Genomic DNA, 20265 nt, shown 5'->3' with positions numbered 1-20265 from the left:
GGGTGAACCGGCCGCGGCATGGTAAACCGGTGCAGACGGGTGAGTTGGCCGCGACGTTTGTAAGCCGGCGCGGACCGCGAGTCGGCCACGGCGTTGTAAGCCGGCGCGGACACGTGAATCGGCTGCGAGAGGCGGACGGGCGAGTCGTCCGCGGCATTTTATAAGCCGGCTGACATGTTGATGTAGACCGGACCGCAGGGGCGACGGCTTGGTGCACGATTCCATTGAAGCTCAGTAGTCGCAGAACAAGCTTAAAAGCACCCAAACCTGCGGCCTCCCGAAACCAACCCCTGGTTCACCTGGATACTATACAGGGAAGCATTTACAGGTCCCGTCGATAAGAGAATACTCGCTCCATGCCCCACTCCATGGCAATGATCCATACACACAGTCGGCACGGATCCCTGGAACATCTGGACCAAGGCACGCGATGAAATCGTCGTAGCCAATAAACAACGTCCGCCCACCTAGGCTCGTTGTCATCACCCACTTCCCCACATTGAAATCCCATCGGAAAATCTTGTATTCCGGACCGATGCGCCCCACCTTGCAGATAAGCAGGGGCTCGCCACCGCACTCCCCCAGCAATGATCCGCCTACGGCCTCCTTCAGAGTCTCGTCAAGGTCCTCGTCGAATTCACCCCCAAGCATCTAGAGCTCCATTGTGTTTTCCTTGGGGAGCAAAGCCATCACAAGCCCGCAGGAGGGGAGGAGCCTGTAGAGGGCGCCGTTGACGATGCACCAGTCCTGGATCTCAGAGTCGCCGCCGTAGGACGCGACGACCCAGTGGGCGTACCAGAGGCTGCAGTACTGGATCTCCGTGCGGCCCTTCACCGGGGCGAAGACGTAGCCGCCGCTGAGGATGACGCGGCTGTACTCCAGCGGGGGCCTGGGGAGGCGGGCCTGCACGCCGGAGAGGAGATCGGTGACGAGGATCTCGCCGGTGGCGCCGTCGGAGGTGAGGACCCCGCCGGTCCTGGCAAAGGGGAGGCGGGCGCGGAAGCGGAAGAGGCGGCAGTCGGGGACGTGGAAGAGGGCGAGCGAGAAGGCGGCGCAGCCGGGCTCGAGGACCTTGAAGAGGGACAGCGAGGGGTCGGCGGTGTGGGGCACGAGGAGGTGCGGCGGCTAGAGCGCGAGCAGGTACCGACACGTGGGTAGGACGGCGCGGTAGGCGCGGCAACCGGCGCAGAGAGCGAAGAAGTCGTGCAGGCTCATCAGGTGCTTCACGATGTCCGGGACCAGCTCCGCGGGGATGTACGGCCCGCCGCCGTCTGCGCCGCCATTGACGGGGGCGTTGGCGGGCAGATCTGGGCCACCGTCGCAGCTTGAAGGCGAGGCTGTGGCGGAGTCGACTTGGCGGCTTTCCACAATGGCGTAAAGCGGAGGTGGTCGGCGGTTTGAGCTGGGCAGACTAGCTTGACCACGGCAGCGGCGAAGGGGGCCGCCCCGAGGCATCGGACCGCCTCGTGGAGGCACTCTGACGGTGGGGCAACGGAGGCCGGCAGGCGCGCTTGGAACTGGCGCTCATCCGGCGAGGCGGATCAATAGGCGCGACAGAAGGGAAGGCTCAGCCGAGCCTGCAGCTACTACGGCAGAGGCGAGACAGCTCTGGGTGTAGGCGGCTCGGCGGCGGCCGTTGCTGCAACGTTATGGCCGGGTCATCTTGACCTGGCGGCGGTTCAACACCGGGACATCAGCAAGGCGGAGTGGTAGCTCTCGGCAGCTCCAGTTTGCAGGTAACCACAGTGGTTTAAGGCTACTTCGGTTTGCTGGAACGAGGATGTGGCAGCTCAGTGCGGCTTGGCGCGTCGAGCGGCCCGGGGTGAGGTGCGTCGTGGTTGTCTGGAATTAGTCGGCGAGGACGGTGGTAATCGGGTCAATTCGACCAGAGTCAGGCCAATCGTTTCAGCGAGGTGAGGCGAGTCCGGGGTCGCGGCGGATGAGGCCTGCGGCGGCGAGTCCGGGTCGCTGTCATCTCTGTTTCCGGGTCGTAGGAGCCTTGAAAAAACTTACATCTGAGTCTTTGTCGTAATCTTCCTTTCTCCTCTTTATGTGTCGGCGTGTCTCGATGTGGAAGTAACCATAGAAAAGTTGACCAACGATTTCAAGATTTGACCCTTTACGACTGCTGATGTTGACATAATAGCAATCAAACCCGACTGCTGATTTCTTGGCGACTTACGACATAAACATATCGGCACCTAATTTACTTGAACTTTTTGAATCTCACAGATTATAATTATGGACTGATGAACTCGACGCCGATGCGTATCCTTCCGAATCGGCTCTTCATCCGGAAATTGCAAACTTCTCGATCCCTAGAAAAGATCCCTTCAAGAACTCAACACCATCATGCGCGTGCCCCATGGTGGGCGCCAACTATCGTGGAATTAACACGTCAGATGTCCTTAGTATGAGGACTTAGTCGCGAGGCCAATGCATCTATGTGGTAGCTTGAGAGGGGTTGAGCGGAATCGAGAGACGCAACACAAGACAGGGTTTAGACAGCTTCAGGCCCCGGGAAACATCATCCGGTAACAACCCTACATGTTGTTTGAGGCTAGATCTCATTATCATCATGAGGGAGTCGCCGTAAACCGGCTCTCCTCTAGTTGTGTCTAGCCCTAGAGATTGTTTTCTGTTTCTTGTCTCTTTTGGGGAGCCCTGCCCCTCCTTATATAAGTTAGAGGGGTGGGTTACATGTAGAGTCCATCTCGGACTAAGACTTACACTATTTTGACTTCCCTTCCTGGGCTTCTTAACGTCTGCCGGTTTAACATTGTCTGCCGGTTATGATTGACTCAACACCTGCCGGTGCTACCATCTGTCTTCACTCTGCCGGTTTAACACTCGCCGGTTTACCGTCTGTTTTAGCCATCTATCTCAACTGTCTGCCGGTTTAACACTCGCCAGTTTACCGTTTGTCTTAGCCATCTGTCTTAACTGTCTGCCGGTTTAACACTCGCCGGTTTACCAAGTCCCGGCCGGGTTACAACTCCGGCCGGGTCATACCGCGAGGTATATCCCCGACAGGCGGTCAACCCATTCGACGACTCCACAGTTCACGCCTCTCTGCGAACAAAAAGGAACAAAATAAACAAAGACTATTATTACAGTGTTGCACGAGTTCTGGAATATAATAAAGTTCACATATACTTGCTTCATAACCTCATTCAACTAACTATGAACCGTGTTTGTGCAATGTGGCGCGTCAATGGTTAGGTACCCACAACACTAATTATGGTACTTCGCCCACCTTGTCCGCGGATTTATTTCATAATTGTACTTAGTTTCTTTTAAGCCAGCTTGAATTAATCTGGAGCTACCTATGAAGTCAAGTTATTTAGAGATTTTTTTGAAGAATATACTAACCATTAAACAGAAGTCCCATTTGTAAACAAACATGAGAGTGTCTAGATCACTTCTTTTGTTTTTAGTGATGTAAAATAAGTAGTGACCTTTAGCCTTTTATGTAAACTAAAAGAACTACACAATGTTTTCTACAATCAACCGGAAAACACAAGAAGAAATAAGTCTTCTTTGGAAGACTACAAGTCCTATATACAAACAGTTTGATTCAATAAGAAAGTAGCTCGGATTTTCGAAAGTGACTAATTTTCACAGAACAGCCGTAGAATCTCCTCCCCGTGTCACTTCCTTCAAAAGCCACACACCTGAGAGGCTTGGTATCGTGGAGAACACTATAGAGAGGACGGTTGAGCTCTTTGCCACAGAAATCATGGTCCTGGATGGTATCAGGGTTCTCCTACAAGGACACATGAATGTTTATAGCTCAGATCTTTTGTTTGGAAAACAAACCCCATTTCAACGCTCCTCATGTAGCAGTAAATCACCTACATAGAAATCAAAATCCAGCTCAAGGAAGTTCAAGCCTTCCTTCCTCCGCTCTTGTCCGAACTTTTGTGTCGACATGGCCCGGAGGATGTGAGCAGATGTGATGCCGTAGGTGACGTCGAATTCGAGAGGAGAGAGAGAGAGGTAGAGCGAGAGAGAGAGAGAGAGAGGGAAGAGATACAGTCAGAGAGCGAGAGGACTTCGACATGGTCCGGCTCGACCAAATACTCCACCTACTCGCCAGACCCACCAACCACCAGCCACCCCACCCGTCCTTTTTTTTGCGCTGGGATGGCAAGGAGCCATTTACTATTGTTAGTACTAGTTTCAGCTTTGGCGAGCGAGTACAAAAAATTACTTCCCTCTCCATAATTACTCCATAACTACATCGTTTTGTTCGTCTTCTCTCCCGAGTCACTTGCTCTTCCGCTCCCCTTCTGCTCTGGTTCCTTCCATCTTTCTTGCTTCGTCTTCCTCACTCTACAGTCCACATAGATGGATCTACGATTCGCCCACTTGCTCTGAAATACAGTAAGTTTTCTCCCCTTTGCTTAATACTTACGCGTTCCACACTGTGTTTTTTTAGATGGATTCTTGTTTTATGTTACCCTTTTATTATTAGTTTTTGTGTTAATATCTTACCTCTTTTAAGAGGTTCTATAGGGGAATAATCTTGGAGGGTAACCGTTGATTTTTTTCCAGTTAGTTCGTTGCAAGCTTGTAGATTTGAGGAGGTCTGTGCATGTTTTTTCATTTTTTTACAGAGACACTAATATCGAGGGATATCACCGTAGCAGCATTCGTTCCGCTCTATCTTACTCGTTGAAACAAGCGTGTATCAGTGATATATAGTCCTCTAATTCTTTGTGCCATTAGCGGAGTGTTGAAACAATTTTTTTAATAATTAATGAACCCGAGTCTTACATATTGTTACATCTCGATGACAAAGATGGCGTGTGATGTTTGCGGGAACCTCAACTGTCCCAGTGTTGAATCTGATGTTGCCCAATCTTTCTTGATTGTCTTTGCCTCGTTCTTATGAGTCATGCCTGGTAAGTTATCTTTATTCCGCAGTCAGCAACCACACGTATTCCTTCAGAGCGAACTATACTGCGCATGCTTGTTTTTATTTTATAGGCTTTGATGTAATGTAATTAGAAGTTCAATTGTTTTGTATAGGTTTAATTAAATGTCATAGATGGTGCCTATGCCCGTGCCTGAAAGCCAGGAAATTTCAAGGAAAAAAAACACTTTCATGCATTTTTTTTCTGAAAATCAGTAAAACATTTATTTACCTTTGTCTTAATTTTACTTTTATGCAGTATGTCCAATGCTACTACCGGAACCAGGTCCTTTCTTTGATCTCTTTATGGAAAGATGAAGCTTTCGAGGATGGTTTTGAAGACGAAGATTTTGACCTTGTGTTCGGCACTACTGAGGAATTGTCTTACAAGATTAAGTTTACAGATTGCAACCACATGTCTAAATTTCATGGACCGAGATGGGAAAAGTTGATACATGACTATGATCAGTTTTATGGTGATATTATAAAATTGGATTTGCAACCAGAAGATTTCTTCTTTCCGATTGACTTGATGTTGAGTGAATCTCGAGGAGGTCACAAAGTGTTTCCCAAACCTTCCGTTGGTACGTTCTGATCACTTATCAATATTTGTTCTGGTTTAACATTTATCTATTATAATTTTACTGTGGCATGCCATTGATATCTATGTGCTTAATCTCTGTGATATAATGTATTAAATCTTTCTTTGTACTCACAATGTAGTTTAAAATTGTAATTTCCCTTTTAAAAGCCAATATTCGTTTATTTTAGTTTTAACTGCTCTATTCACTGCTTCACACATGGTGAATAATACATGGTTGTATTTACTTAGCCCTCGAAGGCTTCAGTTTATCGGAAAGGAGCTACATAGACGAGACAGTCTACACCCGGGGCATAAAACTTTCCTATATCGACATGGCTTGCATGATTAAACTAGTCCTAAATGCTAAACACATCCCTGCCATTACCTTTGTGCACCGTCTATGTTTCACCAACGTTCACACAGACCGTTTGGTACGTCGTTGTTTCTTTCTCTAAACCACAGTCAACATGCGTGTCTTCGTAATCTAATGCCAGAATAATTTGTTATTGTACAGAAAATCCCAGCTATTGTTACCAATGATCTTAGGATGAAGCTTGGATATGTGCCTCTCAAGGGCAGCATCACGCTTGTTCAAATTTTCAGCAGCATTGATTTGCCTGGCACCTACTGTATACACAAAGATGGAAGGATGGCGATCACCGGGATTTCTGCTTTTGCAAATGCAGCTAGGCTAATAGTTGATTGCATTGTACTCATCAGTATTGAGTGGCACACTGTGCGCGGGGAGGACTTGCTCTCATTTGTGATCACCGGTCTTTAGACCACATAAATTTGAACTACTATGGTATTAAGTTAAGTATCGTACGTGTGTTATTTCAAACTATGAGTGCAGTTCAAATCGTCGTAATACATACCTAATAGAACTTATCAGTTGAAATTCTTATTCAGACTATGGTACTGAAAGCAGATGCGATCCTAAACGTGGTTGTTGTCGCTGTTGTTGTTGTTCTGGTTGTTCTTCTTGTTGTTGTTGTGGGTGTGTCTCTTGGTTCAACATGTTTGCTCAGAGAGGCACATGAACCTAGTGCAGGTTCAGTCCTGTGTTAAGAAGACTCATGGTCATGCCTCTGTGCTTTGGTTAACTTAGCTGACTTTGTGTAGTAAGAGAGGCACAACCGTGAAGTTAGTGAAGGCACGGTCATGTAGTATAAGAGCGTTCGGCCGTCCCTCCCAGTTGTCATTATTTCAGCTGAGTCGTGTCCTCAGATAGGCACGTTGGTCGAGCAAGCGGAGGCACGGTGCCATATAAGAAAGAAGACTTGCGGTCGTGCGTCTCATGTCAAAAAGAAGAGCTGCAATCGTGCGTTCGTGTTCAGTATGTTTGTAGTGACACGCTGCTCGGAGAGGCATGTGCATGAATCAATTGGAGGCATGGAGTCCGACTTGTTGCCACTGTCCGATGTCACTATTCTCGCAGCGAAATCACTTAAAATATACTACTACTTTTTTTTTGATAAATGGTGTTTCGCAACACCTCCATCCTCCAAACTGTCTTTCTAGATCCACCGCACCCGTCGCTCCTAGATGGAGTCTAATGCTTCTCGTACCAAGAGGGCAAGGCTCATGCCACCGACGATGCATTCCGCTGGGTGTTTGGCGGTACCGGCAGGGACCGGTGAGGGTCCGCCCACCGGATCTGAGGAGCACGGGACAAAAACTCGTCCCGACCGCATCAGCGATCTCCCGGACGTCATCATAGGTGAGATCATCTCTCGTCTCCCCATCAGGGATAGCATCCGTACTTGCATCCTCGCTCGTCGATGGCGTCCTTTATGGCCCACCACTCCTATGAATCTCGACTGCCGTGAGATCCCTGCCACTCGTCTTTTTAAGCCTCTAGAAACAGTTCATATCGAGAAAATCTCCGTGGCGCCTCCTACCTGGGAGCTCGCCCGTGAAAGGCACTTCGGAACTCGGTGCCCTCGCAGATCTGGCACTGACGATACGACCCTTCCGGAAGCCATCCTCTCCGCCCATGGGGGCGCAGTTCACCGTCTCTGCATACCAGCATGCTACCTCTAGTCCAGACCCTCGGCCGTCGACGCCTAGCTGAAATCATATAAACTGAACAATCTCTAGGTGCTCGAGTTCTATTACACGTTCCCAGATTTCGTGAGAGAGTGTGTCATACGACCACTCACACAACCATCATCCGCGCCTTTTGCACCGGCGTCCTTCTCTCGCTTTGCATCCTCCCTACACACTGCCATCTTTGCTCTTTGCCAAATACTAGATAGTTACGTTAAGGCTCTTAAACTACCACTGCTCAAGAGACTTTCACTTGTGGACGTTGGTATATCAGACATCTCGCTTGAAAGCATAATCCACTCTAGTTGCCCCGCACTCCGGTGCCTTCTGCTTACTTGGAATATGGAAAGCCATTGCATACGAATAAACTCACGTAACCTTGTAAGCATTGGAATTCACTGTGGACATGGCGAACTTGTTATAGAGGATGCCCCGTCACTTCAGCAATTGCTTAACGATATTATCAGCAGCAACTTGCAGATAACTGTCATGTCTGCACCTAAACTGGAGATTGTGGGCAAATTCCATGATTTTTTCTCTGAATCCAAGGTCACACGTAACCCTACAATTATCCAGGTACCTAGTTTTCAGCTGCATTTGTCCGAGTAAACAAATTTCATGTAATAGAACCTTTTGTTCAATTTTTAAAATCGTTGTGCATGCACCATACAGGGTTTGCCGGCAGTTAGCCTGTCAACAGTGCTTCAAACGGTCAAGACTTTGCTCGTCAAGGTGTGTTTTGAAGTGGACGTGGCCGTTTCCCTGATGCAATGCTTTCAAAGCCTTGAGAACTTGTTTATCGAGGTGATGATTCTCGCAAACATTGAAAACCCATAACATGCATATTGTACTACTTCTATTGTATGTCTTAAAAAGCTTGTCTTACATTCGTCTGTAAATTGATACACCCGTGGCTAGACATGTTTTAGTATTACATACACCCGTATGTACAAAAAAAACCAGTAAATACTTTACACTGGATGCTCTTTCGATAGAATATCTGTTTTTAGAGCTTAAGTATTTTCATTCTTCATGTACATCTAGGGAGGACTCTATTGCGGAGAAACAAATACATGGCGTCGTAAGCACCAATCGTTTGTCAAACGAGATGACTTTCGTTTGAAGACAGTAACGCTGGATGACTATGAACCCTGCTTGGTAAACATTGAATTTATGAGATCCTTTGTTCTGAGTGCAAGCAAGCTTGAGACGATGAGGCTTAACTACCATTTCGACCAAGACTTCACAGAAGAATTTTACGAAAAGCATCAAAAGGATCTTCTATGGCACAAAAAGGCTTCTGAACGTGCTCGCCTTATATTGTCAGGAGCATGCAAGCACCGGTTCTTTTATTTAAAACTCACGTGTGTTGAATACCTGGATTTGACGGACCCATTCAGCTGTGACTGCTGAACACAAAGCTGGAGTAAGTTGTTCAAGGTTGCAGGTTTACATGTTGTTGCACCCTTTTGAACGTGCATTCTGTCTAAACACGAACAGACAACCCTTGTAGTATTTTGTACCATCTGTAAGCTTGCCATAACAATCCTTTACCAGAAAGTGTTGTGACTGTGCAAATGAAAGTGTTGTGACTGTGCAAACTTCCATGCCTTCAAGCACATTGAATGTTTTAGCGGAAAGATTCTGAGTATTTTACCGGCACGACACTGACACTTTGTTAGTACAGTACCATGTTCCCACTGATAATGAACTCGTCGGTAGGAACCTTTCCAATACCGAAGCAAGTCCGTGATTCGTAGGCCAATAAAACCATGTGTCTCTTGACATGACGGCTGTTCTTCGTCTTGAGTTCAGACTTCCTCTAGAAACTTCACGATCGTGATTTTCTAACTGAGTACCAAGAAGGTGGGTACACGTACATGTAGAGGCCTTACTTCAGCGCCTTCTGCGCACACTTTTCTGCACCCAGAGAACGTTTATGCTGAGCAAGGCCTGGAGAAACACCACGCCCGTGCGTGTAGTGGCTCCCCAACAGTGCCTCTGGTGCCCGCCTGCATCTACGTGCCTCACGTCGCATAAGCCGTGACTGTTCGGTCCACACTCGTGCCGAAGAGGCTTCATTACTGTGCCTCCGGTGTTTCAATATACGTGCCTCACATGACACTTGCCATGACCGTTGTGGTTGCAGAGAATGCACGCCCGTGCCTACGGAGCTGAGTATTCGGATCCATGCCTCTGCCACCGTCATTTTGTGCATTCAGAGGGTTGACAATCGTACGTGCCTGTAGAGGCTAGACTTCGGTGCCTCCGGAGCCTACACCCTTGTGCCTCACGTGCCACAAGCAGTGGCTTTTACGTTCCCCTAGAGACAGACGGGACGTGGATCCACAGACTCAACATCTGTGTCTCTTCAACTGAGATTTCGCAGCCATGCCTCTGCCACCACACTTTTGTGTATCTAGGGAGTTGATACCTATGAATGTAGAGGCTTTAATGGGGTCGGTGCTTGCAGATACTGCAATTAGGTGCCTCCAGCGCCTGCACGCACGTGCCTCACATGACACTTGCCACCGTGTCGTGGCTCTTTAACTGAGTATGCCGTCCCATAGAAGGTTACTGACTTCGGTGCCTTCTGTGCACACTTTTCTGCACCCAGAGAGGGTTTATGCTGAGCCTGGTCTGGAGAAACGCCACGTCCGTGCGTGTAGTGCACTACAAAAAAAATACACTTCCATGGTGATACGTGTTTGTCACAGTAGGTCGCATTTTTTGTCATGCATGTACATCCATGACAAATTTATGACAGAATCAAGATAGTCATACATGTGCTGTCGTAGAAATGTTCCATGACATTACCAAAATTATCATCACGGAAGTGTCCACTTCCATGACGATAAATCACGCGTCACAGAAGTGCTTTCGTCAAGGGTGACCGACACGTGGCATCCACCGTAACGGAATGCCGTTAAGCTATTGGGTCAGGTTTTGGATCCGATAACCCGTTAACAGCCTCGACCAATGGGGATTTTCCATGTGTAAAATCATCATTGGTTGGAGGAACACACGTGTCGGCTCACTGTTCGGACAGATGTCATCCACTCATTGGACGGAAGACGCCTATGGTACGTCGACACGTGGCACGGCCCAATAGAGGCCCATTCCTGTGAAAAGGCCGGCCCAGTAAAAATTAGCAGGCCAGCCCATATAAGGCCTACTTGTGTTAGGTCCATTTAAGCCCACGGCCCATACGAGATGAGCCAATTCGGCCCGTCAACGGCCCACTAAAGATTTGACACCATTGCAGCCCATCGTCAGTTCGAGCCCGTTAACAGCCCGCTATATATCTGGGCTCAATATCGGCCCAATGAGATTTCGGCCTGTTAACGGCCCGTTTAATGGATGGGCCAATTTTCAAGATGTACATCTTTCGGCCTTTTAGCGACCCATTTAAATGTTGGGCTAGTTTCCGGCCCGGTGTGTCTTTCAGCCTGTTGACGGCTGAGGGAGTCCTGGATTAGGGGGTGTCCGGATGACCGGACTATAACCATTGTCCGAACTCCTGGACTATGAAGATACAAGATTGAAGACTTCGTCCCGTGTCCGGATGGGACTTTCCTTGGCGTGGAAGGCAAGCTTGGCGATACGGATATGTAGATCTCTTCCCATTGTAACCGACTCTGTGTAACCCTAGCCCTCACCGGTGTCTATATAAACCGGAGGGTTTTAGTCCGTAGGACGAACAATAATCATACCATAGGCTAGCTTCTAGGGTTTAGCCTCTCTGATCTCGTGGTAGATCTACTCTTGTACTACCCATATCATCAATATTAATCAAGCAGGAGTAGGGTTTTACCTGCATCGAGAGGGCCCGAACCTGGGTAAAAACATCGTGTCCCATGTCTCTTGTTACCATCCGCCTAGATGCATAGTTCGGGACCCCCTACCCGAGATCCGCCAGTTTTGACACCGACATTGGTGCTTTCATTGAGAGTTCCTTTGTGTCGTCATCTTTAGGCCCGATGGCTCCTCCTATCATCAACAACGATGCGGTCCAGGGCACGACTTTTCTCCCCGGACAGATCTTCGTATTCGGCGGCTTTGCACTGCGGGCCAATTCGCTTGGCCATCTGGAGCAGATCGAAATGTACGCCCCTGGCCATCAGGTCAGATTTGGAAGCTTGAACTACACGGCTGACGTCCACGGAGACTTGGTCTTCGACGGGTTCGAGCCACAGCCGAGCGCGCTGCACTGTCACGATGGGCATGATCTAGCTCTGCCGCCAAACAGTGCCCAGGAGGCCGCACCAGTGTCCGCTCCGACCCTTAGCTGAGAGCCGACTGCGCCAATCGAGGACAGGTGGTTGGACACCGCCTCGGGGGCTGCAATCTCTACGGCGATCGAGCCGAACACTAGCCTTGTCCTCTGCGAAGCCCGTGACTCCAAGGTGCCGGACTCCTCCCCGGACTCCGAACCTTCTGCGCCCCTGCCGATCGAATCCGATTGGGCGCCAATAATGGAGTTCGCCGCTACGGACACCTCTCAACACTCGCCCTTCGGCGACATTCTGAATTCACTAAAGTCTCTCTCTTTATCAGGAGAGCCCTGGCCGGACTATGGTCAGCAAGGATGGGATGCGGATGATGAAGAAATTCAAAGCCCACCCACCACCCACTTCGTAGCCTGTCGGTGTACAAAAAGAGGGGTACACTTTTTGTACCCCTATAACTGTGCACGGGCAGTCCGAGCCACGGACGCCACCGCACCGAGCAAGGCAGGGGAGGTGAGCCAAGGTAAGGCCGAAGCTCGAAAGAAGCAGAACGACGCCAAGACTAAGACCAGAAAGAGCGAAGGGGATGAAGCGGACTCCCCCGGCAAGATCCTTGCCGGGGGGCGGTTTTAGCAAATCCGGCAAGACCCTTGCCGTGGCAGCTCGCCCCATACCTACGGAGCAAATCACCCTTCAGTTCACTGCCCCCGTGGGGCAAGGATTCGGGAGACATCCCCGTGGTGGCATGCAGATCTTTGTGAAGACATTCAAGATCAGATACACACTATAGAAGATGACGACCCTTGGTGGGATCCCAGCCAAGGGGGACCACAAGGCCCCCGGCAAGAGCCTTGTCAGGGATAGCAGCGGGCGCCACGGCAAGACCCTTGCCGGGGCTACGGAGAGGCCCTTGCCAAGGACACCCGTAGGGACACCATCAGTCCCACGCCAATTCCAACCTCTACCACCATTCGCATGCAGCCGCCGACCCAACCAGTTGGGCAGGCACGTGCATGGCGGCAAGCGGATCTTCGTGGAGACCCACCGCTGCGCCACCTCAGCTACCTGCCTACCTACATGGCGCCACAGGCACCGCTGGCCAGGGCGCGTGTCGACACGAAAGGGATCGGCGACGGACAAGACTGGGCTCTCCCCCGCCCCTGATAAAGCAAGGACACCTAATCACGACGCATTAAATGCGCCTTGTCATGTAATGCGAGGGATAAACACGTATCACTGTGCCCTTTCCACCTCTTGTGTGCCACTGTGGCAACCCCTTTTCTCTATAAAAGGAGGCCCAAGGCGACCAGGAGGGGGATTCGGCTTTTTGGAGCTCCTCACACCCCATTACTAGCTCAAGAACACAGATAAACAAATCATCAAGGCAGGAATAGGGTTTTACGCATCCTCGCGGCCCGAACCTGGATGAAGAACCCGTGTGCTATCTGTTTGATCCGCCCTTCTAGCAACCCCGCGCCCCGCAACCGTAGTAGGGACTCTCATGATCCCATAGGTGTCGTCCTCGCACCGACATCTTTGGCGCGCCAGGTAGGGGGGCACAGTTGTGAGAATCGGCTCTAGCAGTTAGTTCGATGCTTCTTCATCGTCATGGCGCCCAAGAAGAAGATGACGGTGGCGGTTGGCCCGTCGGGAGCCGGACATTCCATCCCGACGCGGGCGAGCAGCGGACCGGTCACGAAAAGGACCCGGGGCGCCGTTCGCGAACACCAACACCGTCCCAGCAGCTGAAGTTTGGGAGGCGGCGATATTCATGCGCCTGGTAACGGGCCGCATGCCGCCAAATCTAAAGACGGAGCCAGGCCCTCCGCGGGTGGCACGGGGCCTTCTGGGATCGCTGCCACCCCGCCCGAAGCCGACGTGAGGGCTTCCAAGACTCCCACGCTGACACCGACGGCGCACTCCTCTCAAGCGGCGCGCGACAAACGGCGTAATCACGCCGAGGACCCCGGGCATCGCCGCGGAAAGAGCCCTGAGCGCCGTTCCCGGGATTTAGAAGACCTGCCCGCCCGCCGAGGCGCTGGTGAAGATGGCGTGCGACCGCGGGGTCGTGATGGAACTCCTTCTGACATGGTCAGAAGTCGAAGCGCGTCGCGATCCGTGCAGGTTTCGCTGCCACCAACGCCAGCAGAAGCCCTGGCGCGCGCGCAGTTGCTCCTCGATTTTCCTCCCACTATGGGAAAACTAGACGAATGGAGAGCCACCGTCCGAAGCCTTGTTGCGATGGCCAGCAAAGACGAACCGAGTCCGGTGGAGCCCCCGTGTCGACGCTCCGACGGAGTCCCACGCACCAGTGGCAGGAGAGCCGGCGGTGCCGCGACCATGGTGCACTCGCCTCCTCCACGCCCGGTACCACGGACGCCAGCCCGTCGCGATGTCACGGGCGACGAGATCTCCGTAGCATCGTCCGACCCGCGGGCCCACTGTGACCAGCGCCAAGTTCTTCGGGAACGACAACATGAAGACGCTCGAACCACTATCGAGCGCCGGCGCGGAGCGCGCCACCAATCAGATAGGCGAGCAGGGCCTGCTGTGAGCCACCCAGCACCGGGGAGCCCTGGAGGCCTACCTTACGAGGTAGGCTGTCCGGCTTTTACCCGTGAGCTGCGGCAGTTCCAGTGGTCCACTCACCGCACCTTCAAACCCGACGTGGGCGAAAAATATAGTGGCAAGACCCATCAGTCCGAGTTCCTCAGCGTCTACACCATCGCGATGCAAGCTGCCGTAGCCCTCGACGATAAGGTGCTTGCGAATTACTTTCCGTTGGCTCTTAAACCCAACACCATGTCATGGTTGATGCACTTGCCGGTAGACTCTATTTCCTCCTGGTCAGACTTGTGCCATGAGTTCGTGGGCGCCTTTACTAGAGGCCACCAAGCCCATGGCCAAGCAAGCGACCTGCACGTCATTCCCCAGAAGGGAGGCGAGAGTCTCCGCAAGTATATTCAGAGGTTCAGCCGGGTACAGTACAATATCCCTAACGTTCACCCTGCCGCCATCATCAGCGCGTTCCACCAGAACGTGCGTAACCGCAAGATGCGCGAAGAGCTGGCAATGAACAAGGTGAGAGATGTAGCAGAACTCTATGTTCTTGCTGACAAATGTGCCCGAGCCAAAGAGGGGAGGAAGTACCCTGGCGAAGATGCCGGTGTGGAAACCGACTCCTCAGATGAGGATAATGCCACCCCGGCGAAGAAAGGTCGGCACCGCAATAGGAAGCGCAAAGGAAAAGCCGTGCTTGCCGTCGAGGGATCCGAAGACGCCGGCTCCACCAAGAAAACCAAGGCAGATGACCCCGGCAAGGAGGTTGTCGGGTGTGTCGCCTGCCAGGCCTTGGCGGCTGCCGAGAAGCCGGGAAACTCCGACAAGCGATACTGCAAGATCCATCGCACCAAGGGCCATGCTCTCCAGGACTGCCGACAGGTTGAGCTCCTCGCTGAGAAGCAGAGGGCTGAGTATGAGAGGCGGAACAAGGAGAAAGGCCCAGACGGTGCTGAGGGGTCCGACAAGAAGCGTGACGGCCAGGCGGGCCATTGCGGCAAGGATAAGCAACAGGAGAGGCCCGCCCGGGGCCGTGACAAAAAGCCAGAAGATGACGATCACGACGAGGATGACGAGTCCGGCGACCAAGAGTTTCAGAAAGCTACAGAGGCCATGTGCATCAACGGCGGCGCCTCGCTGCACACTTCTCACCGCCGGCTCAAACAGTGGGCGCGAGAGATTACAGCGGCAGAGCCGTCGTTTGATGCCCAAAGGCCGCTGAAGTGGTCCAGCACACCTATCATTTTCGACACTGAGGACCACCCTGATCACACTACTGCGGTCGGGTGCTTGCCATTGTTGGTTTCACCAACAATACGTAACCTCAAGGTGACGAAGATGGTAGTCGATGGCGGGGCCGGTCTGAACTTGATCTCACCTGCCTTGATCGAGAAACTGCAGATTCCTGATGGAGACCTCGAAGAGACGGGCACGTTTCAGGGGGCCAACCCAGGAAGAAGCCAACCAAAGGGAAAGGTCACGCTGCCCGTGACTTTTGGAAGCAACCTGAACTTCAGGACGAAGAGGATCGTGTTTGATGTTGCCAAGATCCCCTTGCCCTACAATGGGATCCTTGGCCGCCCAGCGCTGGCCAAGTTCATGGCTACGTCACACTACGCCTACAACACCCTGAAGATGCCAGGACCTATGACGATCATCACCATCTCCTCCGACAAGAAAGATGCGCTGGTTTGCGCTGACCAACTATACCAGCAAGCAGTTGCAGCAGCTGCTGCCGCTAGGGCACTTGCTCCTGCCGCTGGGACCCCAGGAGGGAAGAAGAAGAAGAAGACCGGTGAGACCTCGGACACCCAATCCGGAAAGCGCACCTCTTCGGAGTGTAGCGCTGCCGTCGAGGACGTGCCAGAGAGCTCCACCGGCGGGAACAAGAAGCCCAGGGTCGTACCGCCGGGAACCAAGAAGGTCTCTGTCAATGAGGACGGCACGGGGGGAGCTTTTACCATAAGCTCCACCCTTGACGACAAATAGGAAGACGCGCTCGTCACCTTCCTGCGGGTGAATGTCGATGTGTTTGCATGGCAAGCTTCCGACATCCCCGGTGTTCCCAGGAAGGTGATTGAGCACCACCTTGCTGTCTGCCCTCACGCGCGGCCCGTCAAGCAGAAGGCCAGAAAGCAAGCTTTGGAACGACAAGAATTCATTACTAAAGAGATCCGGAAACTGGAAGCAGCGGGTTTGGTAAGAGGAGTGCTCCATCCAACGTGGTTGGCCAATCCGGTCGTGGTGCGCAAGGCAAATGGGAAGTGGAGACTGTGTATTGATTACACAGATATCAATAAGGCTTTGTGACATTCCAAAAAATTTTATTTGGTTTTTATCAAAAACCTTGTGGTTTTCTTTGGAAAAAAAAGAGGCCATTTAAATTTTTCTTTCAGAAAACCTTCCTCTTAAAAACTTCCTTTGCTTTGGCAAGGATTTTATTTTTTCAAACTTTGGTGTTTGATCTTTTGAAACTTCTTCTCTGTTGGTTCTCTCTCAAATTTATTTTGGGAGTTTAATCTTTTTCTTTTAAAATGGAACTCTATGAAAAATTTGGGATTTTCATATCTTGAAAACCACCCATGACTTTGCATTTTTGCCCATGTGATAAAACCCCTCCAAAACCTCCCCCACACCTTGTGATCAACCTAAGTTCTCTGTCCCAACTAATCCAAGCAAGTTTTGGATTTTTTTTCTAATTTTTTTTCCTCTCAAATCAATTCTGAAAATTATTTGGAGCCTGAGTGATTTTCATAGCAAGTACCCTTTTGCATTTGAGTTTTGACCTCAAACCAACTCTCCTGGTTAGTCCTTTGTACCCACAACTCAGAACCATCTTGATCCACTCCTCCTCTTTTCAATTTTTTTAAAATTCAGTCTCTGCAAGTTTGGACCAGATTTGCCAAATTTGATGAAATTTATATCTACACTCCTCCAAAAATTCCACCAAAATTCAGGCAGCCTACTTGAGCAATGAGAAGCCACTCCACCAAAAATCAGCTCAAGGAAAAATCACCAGAGGCCAAATTCATTCTATCGAACACCTTGCATGCACTGCTGCTGTTTAAAATTCAGAAAAATTCAGTTTCAGTGTCGTTTTCATCCGTCAGTTTCTATCACACGTAGACAGTGCGTTTGGCTCGATGCTCGTAGCCCCTTCCTCTTGTCCGGAGCTTCACACGCGTGTGTGGAGCCTTCCTGGCGTCGGTGGCGCGCTGGCCCACCCTCGCCGGCGTCTTTTGCGGCGTCGGGACCTACCGTGGCGGCCGACAGAAGGCACACCACGGCAGAACGCCGTTCAGCGCCGCCCAAAGCCCCTTGGCTCTCCGCGTGTCCCTGCCGTGCCAGCGCACGCCCGTGGCACCGTCGCCGTGGCCCGGCAGGCACTGAACGTGCTCCCTGCCGCCGACGGGCCACGCCACCCCCGTTCCGTCAAGCTCACCCATAACACCAAATCCCAGCCCGTTTAGCACCTAAATGGGATCGATGGACCTCAACGACGAAGCCCAAGCCCATAATCCCACTGCACATCCCCGGCACCGCCGTAATCACTCGCCGGAGATCCCCGTTCACGGCAACCGCCTCGGGCCGCCTATAAAAAGGGCCCCTGAGCTCAACCTCGTGCATGCATCATCCCCACTCCTCACCAACGCCACGCCAGGCCACTAGGAGGTCCTCGAGGAGGTCTCCTCCCCCAACTCCGGCCGCCCCGATCCGCCTCGGCCTCCACCACGATTCACTCCGGTGAGGCCATCTCCGGCGCCCAAACCCCGTCCGTTACCCTCTCTAGATACCAGGAGCCTAACCCCCTCTTCAATTTGACCTCTGCAGCCCTCTTCGACGAGTCCCTCGACCACCCGAGCCGCCGTCCGCCGGAGCAAAGCTCGCCGTCGAGGTGGTACTCACCGGCGACCACCACCACCACCAACCGATGCGGAATGGCACCCTGAGCACGGAGGTACCCTCCGATCCCCATGCCTCGCCGTGGATCGCCGCCAGCGACCACCGCGGCTCTCGGGCGCCGACGAGCTCCGTTCCCCCCTTTTGTTTGAAGTTCAAACCTGACCAGTGGGACCCCACCGTCAGCCTCTCTGCTCTCTCTAGTGAAACGTTTTCTGGAAGCGCCTTTGGGCAAAATGCGCTTTCCCCTTTGGGTTGGCGTAGTTTCTGCCGAAGCGTTTTCTGTTTTTATAAGCTAGCCCCTGGAAACTTTCTGTTTCATTACAAATGAGTCCCTGGACAAAAACCCTTATAACTTTTAAACAGAAAAGTATTTTTGATTGATTCTTTTTCTGTTCTCTTTAAAATTCTGTCTAGTTTTTTATCAGATTTATTTGAAAAATATTTGGAATACTTTTTGTGCACTCCTTGGTATTTACGATAGCGCATATATTTTCTTTATACCGTAGATACCGAAGGAGGTGACGGAGCCGCGAACTTCACCGAGCTAGGCTCCGACTACTCTGAACCAGGCAAGCATGTTTGAACTTTTGATATGATGAGTGTCTTGGCATGTTTTTCATTTAGTTAGTTTTATGGCATGTTGAGAAGCATATCGATGAACGTTATTTTATGCGATAATGAGGTAAGAGAGTTCGATGATCCATAAGTGGATGGATGTGAGTATGAATGGCCATGTGTTGGCACCAGGATGTGTGAGATGGCAGTGTCGTAGCATGCCAGTCTTACGCTGGACTATGTGACTTCAGTGTCAAACCATATCGGTCCAGTTCCTCTCATTTCCTTCCCTGTACTACCACATGTTTTCCGCAAGGAATATGGTTTAGTAAGTTGCAAACCGCTTTTCTGGTACACAACAAAAGGAGAGGCCGTTATGATGGTTCCATGGCCCTGGATTAAAGCCAGTCATCCGGTCAGGGGGCATGGGTGTTTCCGGTTGGGACCGAGAGGGGGGCACCCCTTAGAGCGCGTATATATAAATTTGATCCCATGCTATTCGAGATTGTGATCTCCCCGTCTCAAAAGTTTTTCTTGGACGATGTCTAGGGTGATTCCTAGCATCGAGAGGTAGGATGGGTGTGTACTGGTTAGCTGTGTTTTCTTCCGAAATACCGTAAACGGAACTAGTCCTTCGTGACTACGGAAATCCGTTGGCTGTGGGAAAAATTTTGTACAAACTCTGCAGAGTCATATATTCCTCCAAATCATCTATTCCATGTCCAAATTCGTATTATCTTATCCTAATCAAATGTCAGTTTTGATGGCAGAGACTCCGGTGATTCGCATGAGTGCTAATTCCGGTTAAATGATTATTCCTGTGGATGGACTAACCCATTTATTCTTATGAATTAAATGTTTATTATGAGTATATTTACTTGTGAATAAAAGCCCTTTCTGCGATGTCGCTCAGACGTCCGATTGTGGCATTGTTGTATTTTATTTCCCTTTAAAGCCCTTTCTGCGATGTCGCTCAGATGTCCGACTGTGGCATTATTGTATTTTACTTTCTGATAAAGCCCTTTCTGTGATGTCGCCCCGACGTCCGACCGTGGCATTTCTTTTAAAGCCCTTTCTGTGATGTCGCCCCGACGTCCGACCGTGGCATTTCTTTTAAAGCCCTTTCTGTGATGTCGCCTCAACATCCAACTATGGTATTTCTTTTAAAGCCCTTTATGTGGTGTCGCTAAGACGCCCGACTGTGGCATCATTTCCTTATATTTATTTGTTCACCTTTCGAGGCGTCGCTTCAGACACCCGATCGGTAGTTATTTATGTTTTGTTGGGATTTCAGGCGGACTACCGCCGTTTCCCTTTTTCTTACCTTGTTATGCTAATTTTTGAATGTACATTGGTGAATTATTCTTGACGCATCCATGCATGCATTTGTTATATCTTACGTCCGAACTGTCTTGCGAGTACTTTCAAAGTACTCACTGGCTTGTTGTTTTGGCCAGATGCTGACGAAG

General features: G+C 50.8%; 1 pseudogene; it reads right to left on the bottom strand.

The window, feature by feature from the left end:
* Nucleotides 1-231: 231 nt before the first annotated feature.
* Nucleotides 232-1455, bottom strand: LOC123139700 (uncharacterized; annotated as a pseudogene).
* Between the last annotated feature and the right edge of the window lie 18810 nt (nucleotides 1456-20265).

This window comes from Triticum aestivum, chromosome 6B (genome assembly GCF_018294505.1).
Source record: "Triticum aestivum cultivar Chinese Spring chromosome 6B, IWGSC CS RefSeq v2.1, whole genome shotgun sequence".
NCBI lineage: Eukaryota > Viridiplantae > Streptophyta > Magnoliopsida > Poales > Poaceae > Triticum > Triticum aestivum.
This window is presented reverse-complemented; position numbering and strand designations above follow the sequence as displayed.